The following is a 9,183-nucleotide window of genomic DNA, read 5'->3' on the forward strand; positions in this document are numbered from 1 at the left end:
AATCTCTGGTAATTTCAATCTCTTAAAAATTGTGTTTTTTCAAAAACCATGCATAAACGTTATTTTCTCAAAAATACAAACCTGTACATACATGTTGCTCACATATTATTGCAGCCCAGTTTGTGCTGAAGACAGTGTTATCAGACTTTAGCCATTAATATGTTTTTAAGCAACTCAAAAAAGCACAAATGTTAAGGCATGTAAAAACTTCTCCAGGGCCCAAAATACCCTCAGACCCCAGAGGGTTAATGTGTAGATTTAGTTCAGTTTTGCAAATTAATTCCCCTAAATTATCAATATAATCTATCCATCCAGAAGATAAATGAAAGTTACAATTCTGATGACATTTTATGTGCCAATGAGGGAAAAAGTTCACAAACTTCCTCTTGACTGCAGGTTCATCCTCTCACTTTTTTACTCTTTTTTTTTTTTGCCACATTCCTTGCAGCATAATCGCAGGACAAAATTATTACAAGGAATTTATATGGAAAGATTAAATTAATTTGTCTTTTTCACACAATGACGTCAGTTTTCATGCTTAAGTTTGAATGATAAAAAAATAACACTCATGGATTCATTCTACCAACACTATGAACAACTAAAATTCAATGGATGAGAAAATATCATCAATGTCATCTTTGGGCATATTATTTAGATTCTTCAACAGGGCCTGTGAATCCAATTTGTCCTCGTGATTGGGTGCCAATTTGATTGCAGACACCTTTTCTTTAGAGGGTTGTTCCAGTGGGCTGGATTTCCCCCGGTGTTTCGATGACACCTCAAACAAGTCTTTAACTCTTGTAGAGCGTCTGGCAGTTCTGTAGTGTGTCATGATTGATCTAAGACCGGTTCTTCGGTGCCATTTGTTTCTCCAAAGAGCAGCGAAGGTACAGGAACATTTTGGTGGAAAGGTCTTCTGAAGCATCAATGCCTTTCGAACTTTTAACTTAAACTTCTTCAATCTGTTTTCCGTCCTGGGGTTGAAAAAAATGATGACATGATTAGATTTAATGCACAAAACTGTTATTGGTGTCAAACTTTATTTGGGCAATTATCACTAGTTACATACTGCAAAAACACATCAAGTATTATTGTCTGGCTTTTCAATAAAAAATATACATTAACATCCTTAGAATAAGACAAATCTACCTGATAAGCAAAACTGAAAAATATTTTCAGGCTTGTTCTTAAAAAACACATTTTGAATGCAAGTGTATTTTGTCTTGTGGCACTGGTAGATTGTTTTAAGCATAAACAAGTGACATAAACAGGTGAATTTAACAAATGTTTAATTATTTTTACAGAAATACGATCACAATAAATATTATAATTTATTCTTTTTTTTTTCCCTACAGTGCATGGGCAGTGTTGGGGGCAGTGGTAGCTCAGTGGTTGAGGCTCTGGGTTACTGACCAGAAGGTTGGTTGGTTCAAGCCCCAGCACCACCAAGATGCCACTGTTGGGCCCTTAACCCTATCTGCTCCAGGGGCGCCGTATCATGGCTGACCCTGCACTCTGACCCCAGCTTAGCTGGGACATGTGAAAACTAATACATTTAACTGTATATATGCAAAAAACTGTGTGTATAATGAGTGACCAAAAATAAAGGATTCTATTCTATTCAATTCTATGAAGGCAATGGTGCTTACAATGTTTTGTTTTTCTTTATGTGACGGTACAATAAGACCCCTTTACCCCCAATCATTAAATCTGACCTTACACACAATTACATATTACAAGTCATTTAAATATTCAGTATTTTGTTGTACCTGACACCTTCAGCTTCCAGACTTTCCATTCTCAGACACTTAAGAAGTAGGAAGGCGAGCTGCTTGTGCTCTTGATAGCGCTTACAGCTCCTGCACCACTGCATCACTTCCTTCATGTGTGCAGACATGTTCCTGAAAGAGGAAACCCTTCTCAATAAGCTCAAGAACTTCTTTTCCGACAGACTGCAGCTCGGCTTGAGATGTCCAATTTCACCTGTGGCTCCAGAGACATCATCTTTGAGAAATAAGAATCAATTTTATCATGTGACTGCATTTGTAAATGAAAACAAGCAGTTATTTTTGCAGACATTCATCATTTGAGTGTAATTCGAGTAGCAAGAGCAGAACCAGTCATATATGAACTTCCTGAACTTGTAGGTCTTTGGTTTTCCAAAAGCCTGCTAAGTACAGAGAATTTCTTAAACAATCCTTAAACAATCTTCCATCAGGAGGTCAGGATGTGAGAGGCACAAGACATCTTTCAGGTCCCCAGGCAGGGGGAAGTCAGTCAGGAAGGCCATGGGCTGGGACTGAGCCACCAAATGGAGGAGTTCAGTGGATTTTTTGTACAGGGGCCCGAGGGCTCTCTTGTACAAAATAATTTAATAAAGGTTTAAGCCACAAGAGGCAGTTTGTTATGTTGATTTGACCATGGGTTAGGAGTGAATACGGTAAATAAACTCACCAGAGACGACTGAGCATGCTGGTAATCACCACATTCAGCACAATGAATTCAGCCAACGCAAGGTGTTGTCGTACCAGTCTAAATAGTGTGTGAATGACCACAGCCATAAACAGTTCATCAGCATTTCTATCACAACACTTTTTACACATTTTATGTAAGGAATAATTGACGACGGGCCGTTGAATTATTAGAAAAATAATGCACACCGGGGTGGTAATGCGGTCACGGCACGGCGCGAGTGGCGTTACCCGGTGTGCATTATTCTAATAATTCAACGCCCGAGTCAATTATTCGCTTTATACTACAGTTACCACACCTCTAAACATTGTTCAGATGATGTGATTCTAGACGTTTGTCAAGTTTTTGTCATTAAAACGGCTCTTGTATGTAGGACTAATTTCTTACGCATCTAATCCCATGCCTCGTTGCTAATTCCAAAGCGTAATTTTAGAGTTAGTAGCGGAGGTTTGAGCCACTGACAGCAGACTAATGCAGTTATTAGTGTAGTTATTGAGAGACAGAGGTTGCAATAATGAGACAGAAAATCATGTGCGTCATATTATTTAATTTATTTATTAATTCATACGTTATAATTCATTCAGTTAATTCGAACAAATTTATTTATTGAAATTAAACTGCACGTTAAACACATTGACAGCCCAAGCTGTTGTTTTTTAGCGTTTTCTTCATGTTTTTCAGCCCTCGAGTCGGTCTAGCTGTTCTTCAGCTGATTGTCTTTTGTTGTTGCGGCTGCCTTTGATGTCCTCTTCCGTTTATTTGTTTTTTCATCTGAGCTATCCAATACTGCGGTCGCCCAGTTGTTAAAATGTTTATGTTCACCATAAATATTAAAATTTACTTCCGGAAAATCAAAATAGTCTGTCATTTTTTTTCCTCTTGAAGTTGAAGTGGATTTGTCGCTGTCACTTCTTGTTATGAATTGTATCCTATTTTCCGTTATTACAGTTGACTACGCGAAGTGATATGGAACTGTAATGCGGTCAAGACCTGCCTGGAACTACTTTAGCCGTGCGTTTCCCTGAAAATAATTGCACACCTTAGAACGTTCTCAACCAATCAGAATCAAGCATTCAACAGCCCTGTAGTATAAATTAGTTTAATTCATTCCTGCTTTTAACAACATTTTAATTTTAGCATTATTTTGTATGTATGAGGAAAATGTTATACAACACAACAGTAGACAACACCATCCTTAGTACGTAAGATTAAAACGTGAACATCTAAAGTTACTATCCAATCCGTAAACCTTAAAACACTCCCTATTTCAAAATGTATAGCTACAAGACATAAACAATATGTGTTAATATGCTTTAAGTGTGATAAAAACGTTTCCCTTTTATGTGTAAAGTTATAGCAAATTTGTCCAATTATGTAAAAACGACTATTTAAACAACTTTACATAAATAATAAATAATAAATGAGTTATTAATGTATTCATGAAAGTGCTTTTATAAAAGTATAAGCTTCACATTTCTGCCTTTATACCCACAAAAATTTGCTCTCAATAACCTCGATTTATGCTTTTCTCACAATTCTCGGGTTCTCCCGCATTTTAGAGCAAACATTACATAATTATTTATTATTATATTTTATCAATGCATTTTTTTCTCATCAAGCTTTTAGCTACAGAATGCAAATTATTATTAATGACACTAATATTTTTTGAGTGAATGTATTAATATATTTTAATTTCCACCAAGTAAATAAAAATATAGTAAGAAAAAATGTTTGTAATATAACCTTTATTATTCTTATATACAAGGTCTGTAACGGTACAGAAAGTTAAACAGTTTTCAAAGCGCAGGCACAATTGGTTTCATCTTAGGTCCATCTAACAGTCGTCATTATCATTATTATAAATGCACATTTCATTTGTGTTGTAGAATCCATGCAATGATTTGTGAATTGACTTCCTCCAGCACAGATTCTTCTGTTCTGTCCTGTACTTTGAGTCCATGGTTCGCACCCTTTACCCAGTGAATAGCAGTAGGGCACTCCATTACCCCCATAACATTTTCCAGAAGTTTCTGAGAAAAACAAGCACAAGATAAGGTCTGTAAAGTGTTATCAATAAAAGAACCTGTTAGTTTTGCTGTGATCAAAACCCAGATTTTCCTACAAAATAATACTAATAATAAAACAATCATTCTGTTGTCCAATAACATCCTCATCTGTGAAGTTTAAACCATGTACTGCAAGAAATTTACTGTTAGTTGAAGGTGTGCTCAGTATCTAAAACTTGCAAAGCGTTCACCTGTTCACACATGTTATCTACAAAACAAACAGCACAGGAGTGTGTGACAGCTCACGGAGGGCTTTAAGACCCTGCACTGCATCCTCCTGATCTACACACTTGAGTTGACCCACAGCCACAGCTGCACGAGCACCCATAGAACGTCCTGAAAACACACACACACACACACACACACACACAAGGAAACACACACACGAGAGAGAGAGAGAGAGAATTATTTTTATTATTTATTTATTATTATTATTATTATTATTATTATTATTATTATTAATATTATTATTATTATTATGTATTTATTTCTTTATAGTTATTTTTGTTTTCATGTTCTAGTCCTTGTTCAATTCCTGTTCTGTTCTTCTACATAATTGCTTTGGCAATATAAAATGATTTTGTCATGCCAATAAAGCACTTTAAATTGAATTGAGAGAGAGAGAGAGATTGAGAGAGAGTGCAATGACCTCAGCAGCTACGGTCATTTGACATGCAATCTAGGTCAAAACAAATTCCTTTTCGTCTCAGAAATTCACAACTCCCTGATGACCCAGTGAATGACAATTTAATGTGAATTTCACCCTGCAAAGGACAAGATCTCTATATGATTATAAGGTATAAATTGGCTTAAAAAATAAATAATAATATCAATATAAATATGGGGGTAAATCAGCCAACTATTCCAACACTGTGAACAGTGAATTACAAATACACTTTACTGTATATTCACCCATTCTTTAAAGCTGCAGGCTGACTTCAGGCACATATAACTTTCTTGCAAAAAGTAAAACACCTCATCTGAAGCTTTATCTGTAGATTTTTCAATTCCTCTTTGTGAACTGGTCTGATTGGAGCGATGGAGGAGTCAGGAGACAACGAGGCAGGTTCAAGTTTAGACATTTTATTGATCGTGCTTTCCCACACACAGAATCGACGTGACCGTCGATCACAATTACACCTCCCACAAAGATATATAAGTGTATATAAATTTATAGCGCACGATCGAGACACACTCTCCCGTCTGTCGTGCTTTCTGGCAATTCTCTCTCTCCCTCTCGACATTTGGCGTCCCTTAAATGTCTCTCTCCGTATCACTATAACAAGACACAGGTGTTAGAGGTAATTACAAACCAGGTGACAAGCCTTACCGCTCTCTCCCGCAGACCGACACATGACCACGCCCCCCATGCCACATGCCCCCACCGCTGACTCAGGCCGGGGCAACATCCGGCCTGCCCACTCCCCCCCCATTTCTGGAGAGAAAGTCAGCCACAACCATCTGCGCCCCTGGCCTGTGGACCACCTTGAACTTAAAGGGCTGGAGGGCCAGATACCAACGGGTAATCCGCGCGTTAGTATCCATCATGCGGTGGAGCCACTGCAGAGGGGCGTGATCGGAACAGAGGGTGAAGGCCCGCCCCAGCAGGTAGTAGCGAAGTGTCAGAACCGCCCACTTAATCGCAAGACACTCCTTTTCGATGGTGCTATATTTCGTCTCCCTGAAGGAGAGCTTGCGACTAATAAACAGTACTGGCCATTCCTCCCCTCTGACCACCTGCGAGAGCACTGCGCCCAGCCCCCTGTTAGATGCATCAGTCTGCAAAATAAAGGGGAGAGAGAAATCAGGTGCATGTAAAAGCGGCCCCCCACACAGTGCAGATTTTACCTTAAGGATGGCCTGTTGGCACGACTCTGTCCACTGGACCGGATTGGGAGCCCCCTTTTTAGTAAGGTCAGTCAGCGGGCTGGTGACATCAGAATAACTAGGCACAAACCTTCGGTAGTAGCCAGCCAGCCCCAAAAACTGCCTTACCCCCTTTTTGGTCTTGGGTGCCGGGCAGGCTGCGATCGCTGCGGTTTTGTCAACCTGTGGACGCACCTGCCCGTGACCCAAGTGGAACCCCAGATACCGAAATTCCACCCGTCCAATTGCACACTTCTTCGGGTTTGCCGTGAGTCCCGCCCGCCTCAGCGCTCTCAGGACAGCCCTCAGATGTTGCATATGCCGCCGCCAGTCATTACTGTAAATTATAATGTCATCTAGATATGCGGTGGCATATGCCGTGTGCAGTCTGAGGATCTTATCCATAAGGCACTGAAACGTGGCCGGGGCTCCAAACAAGCTGAACGGAAGTGTTACAAATTGGTGTAATCCGAACGGTGTTGAAAAAGCGTTTTTTTTCTCGGGACATTGGAGTTAAAGGGATCTGCCAATACCCCTTCGTTAAGTCCAGCATCGAGTAAAATTGAGCCGCGCCCAACCGATCGAGTAACTCGTCAATACGCGGCATTGGATACGGACACCGCGTTCACTTTCCGATAGTCAACACAGAAGCGGACCGAGCCATCGCTCTTCGGTACCAGGACTACCGGGCTGGCCCAATCACTGTGCGACTCTTGTATTACACCCATTTCGAGCATTGCCTCTAATTCCTCCCTATCGACCTTTTTCTTGTGCTCCGGGAGGCGATAGGGCCGGCTACGAACCACCACCCCCGGGGTGGTCTCGATATGGTGTTCTATGAGGTTAGTGCGACCGGGCAGGAGAGAAAATACGTCTGCGAACTCCGCTTGCAGCCTCGCAACATCTGTCAGCTGCGACAGCGAGAGGTGGTCTCCGCAAGGGACCGGGGTAAATGAATTTGCTTTGAGCGATATCTCCGGTCCGAGCTCCGCCTTCTCCGGAACCGCCGTCGCCAAGGCTACAGTACCGCCTCCCTCCATGGTTTGAGGAGGTTGAGGTGGTACGTTTGACGTGACCCTCTCCTATCCGTTCGCTTAACCTCATAATCGAGATCTCCAACTCGTCGCGTGACCTCAAAGGGTCCTTGCTACTTGGCGAGTAATTTGGAGCTCGAGGTGGGCAGTAACACAAGTACTTTATCTCCCTGTGAAAATTCACTTAGCCGAGTGCCCCTGTCGTACAGTCGGCGTTGGCGTTCTTGCGCTTGGAGCAAATTCTCCTGTGTTACCCGTCCCAAAGTGTGGAGTTTTGCTCGAAGGTCAAGAACGTATTGAATTTGGTTTTTGCTATCCGAAGGTCCTTCCTCCCAAGCTTCCCGTATGACGTCAAGCACGCCCCACTCTTTTAAAAATAACCACATGTCAACCTTTGCTCACTCAAACAAAAATAGAAATCTGTTTTGTATATTTGGTATACTTCCTCAGTATTGTCACACCATAGACTATTTGTCAAGTATACATTCTATATGTTGTTTTGCTCTGTTTTATTTGTATGCAGCTCAGCTGTAAAAGCTTTGGCAATATGAATGTTCAAATATTTGTCACGCCAATAATGCAACTTAAAACTAAAAGTGTGTGTGTTTTTTAATTAATAGACATTTTGTAAACAAATATAACAAGCATAATAATAGCACTAAGAATATTAATATTATTGTTATGCATACTTTTTATTAAAATTATACATTATACATAACATATCAAATTATTAAATTATATTTGTATAATTTTATTTAAAAATTGTATTAGTTTTAAAATAATATAAATAATTATATAATTCGAATTAAACCATTTTATATGCATGTACGCCAGGTTTAGGCCTTTGCAAGTGAAGCGCAGGCACAGTATACCTGAACAGGTGAGAGCGCGCGCGAGGGTCTCGAGCTGTGTCACGCGCATGTCTCCCCCCGCGCCATGCGTCAACACCACAACAATGCATCCCGCGATGACGCCAGCGGGGACAGTGAACACACCGTCCAGATGTTTCTGCTCGAATGGGATTCTCGCCTTCACCTGCGTTTATCATATAGAAACTCTCTAAAAGTTTCAAAAGCCCAATTCAAAAAACGAATTCTTCATAAAGCATTAAATTAGACAATGCAACACACCGTTGTGGACCAATTATTTGCTATGTGCAATAATATTGTGCATGCTAACTCTGCTATTTTAAACTTACTACACAGTTAAGAAAAGTGCAAACTGTTAAATTGGATTTAGTGTTTTTCTCGAGAACACTACCTCTGAAAACTCCATTTTAGGAATGAATAGTTTGCGTGGTCTCTTTAAGGAATTCTCACAGGGTATCTCACAGGGTGGTTCTGTGCCGATGTGCGTATAAGACATATAGTTAACACCGCCCCCTAGCGTAAAGGAGGGCGCATGTGCCTCTGGGAAATGAACAAGCTGAAAGCATTATCACAAAATACATTAGGTACTAACGCCATACGTAAACATTTATGAATGTAATTGCATTAGACAACGAAGAAAGTTAACACAAGCTAAAAGAAAGTTTTCAAAACTAAAATGTTCTTGTTTACACAAACATCCCAGGCGCGTACCACTTCGGCTACTCAGACCACATCTCTGTTATGCTATTTCCAGCATACAGACCGCTCGTTAGACGCACAAAAGCAGGTGAAAACCTGGCCAGCAGGAGCCATCTCTGCTTTTCAGGACTGTTTTGAGTGTACTGACTGGCACATGTTCAGGGAGGCTGCAACATA

The 9,183-nt window shown here is 40.4% G+C and overlaps 1 pseudogene; it reads right to left on the reverse strand.

Annotated features, from left to right (window-relative positions):
• Window positions 1–269: 269 nt before the first annotated feature.
• On the reverse strand, window positions 270–4,866 carry LOC127641603 (nucleolus and neural progenitor protein-like; annotated as a pseudogene).
• Between the last annotated feature and the right edge of the window lie 4,317 nt (window positions 4,867–9,183).

The sequence above is a fragment of the Xyrauchen texanus genome, unplaced genomic scaffold (genome assembly GCF_025860055.1).
Source record: "Xyrauchen texanus isolate HMW12.3.18 unplaced genomic scaffold, RBS_HiC_50CHRs HiC_scaffold_1133, whole genome shotgun sequence".
Taxonomy (NCBI): Eukaryota; Metazoa; Chordata; class Actinopteri; order Cypriniformes; family Catostomidae; genus Xyrauchen; species Xyrauchen texanus.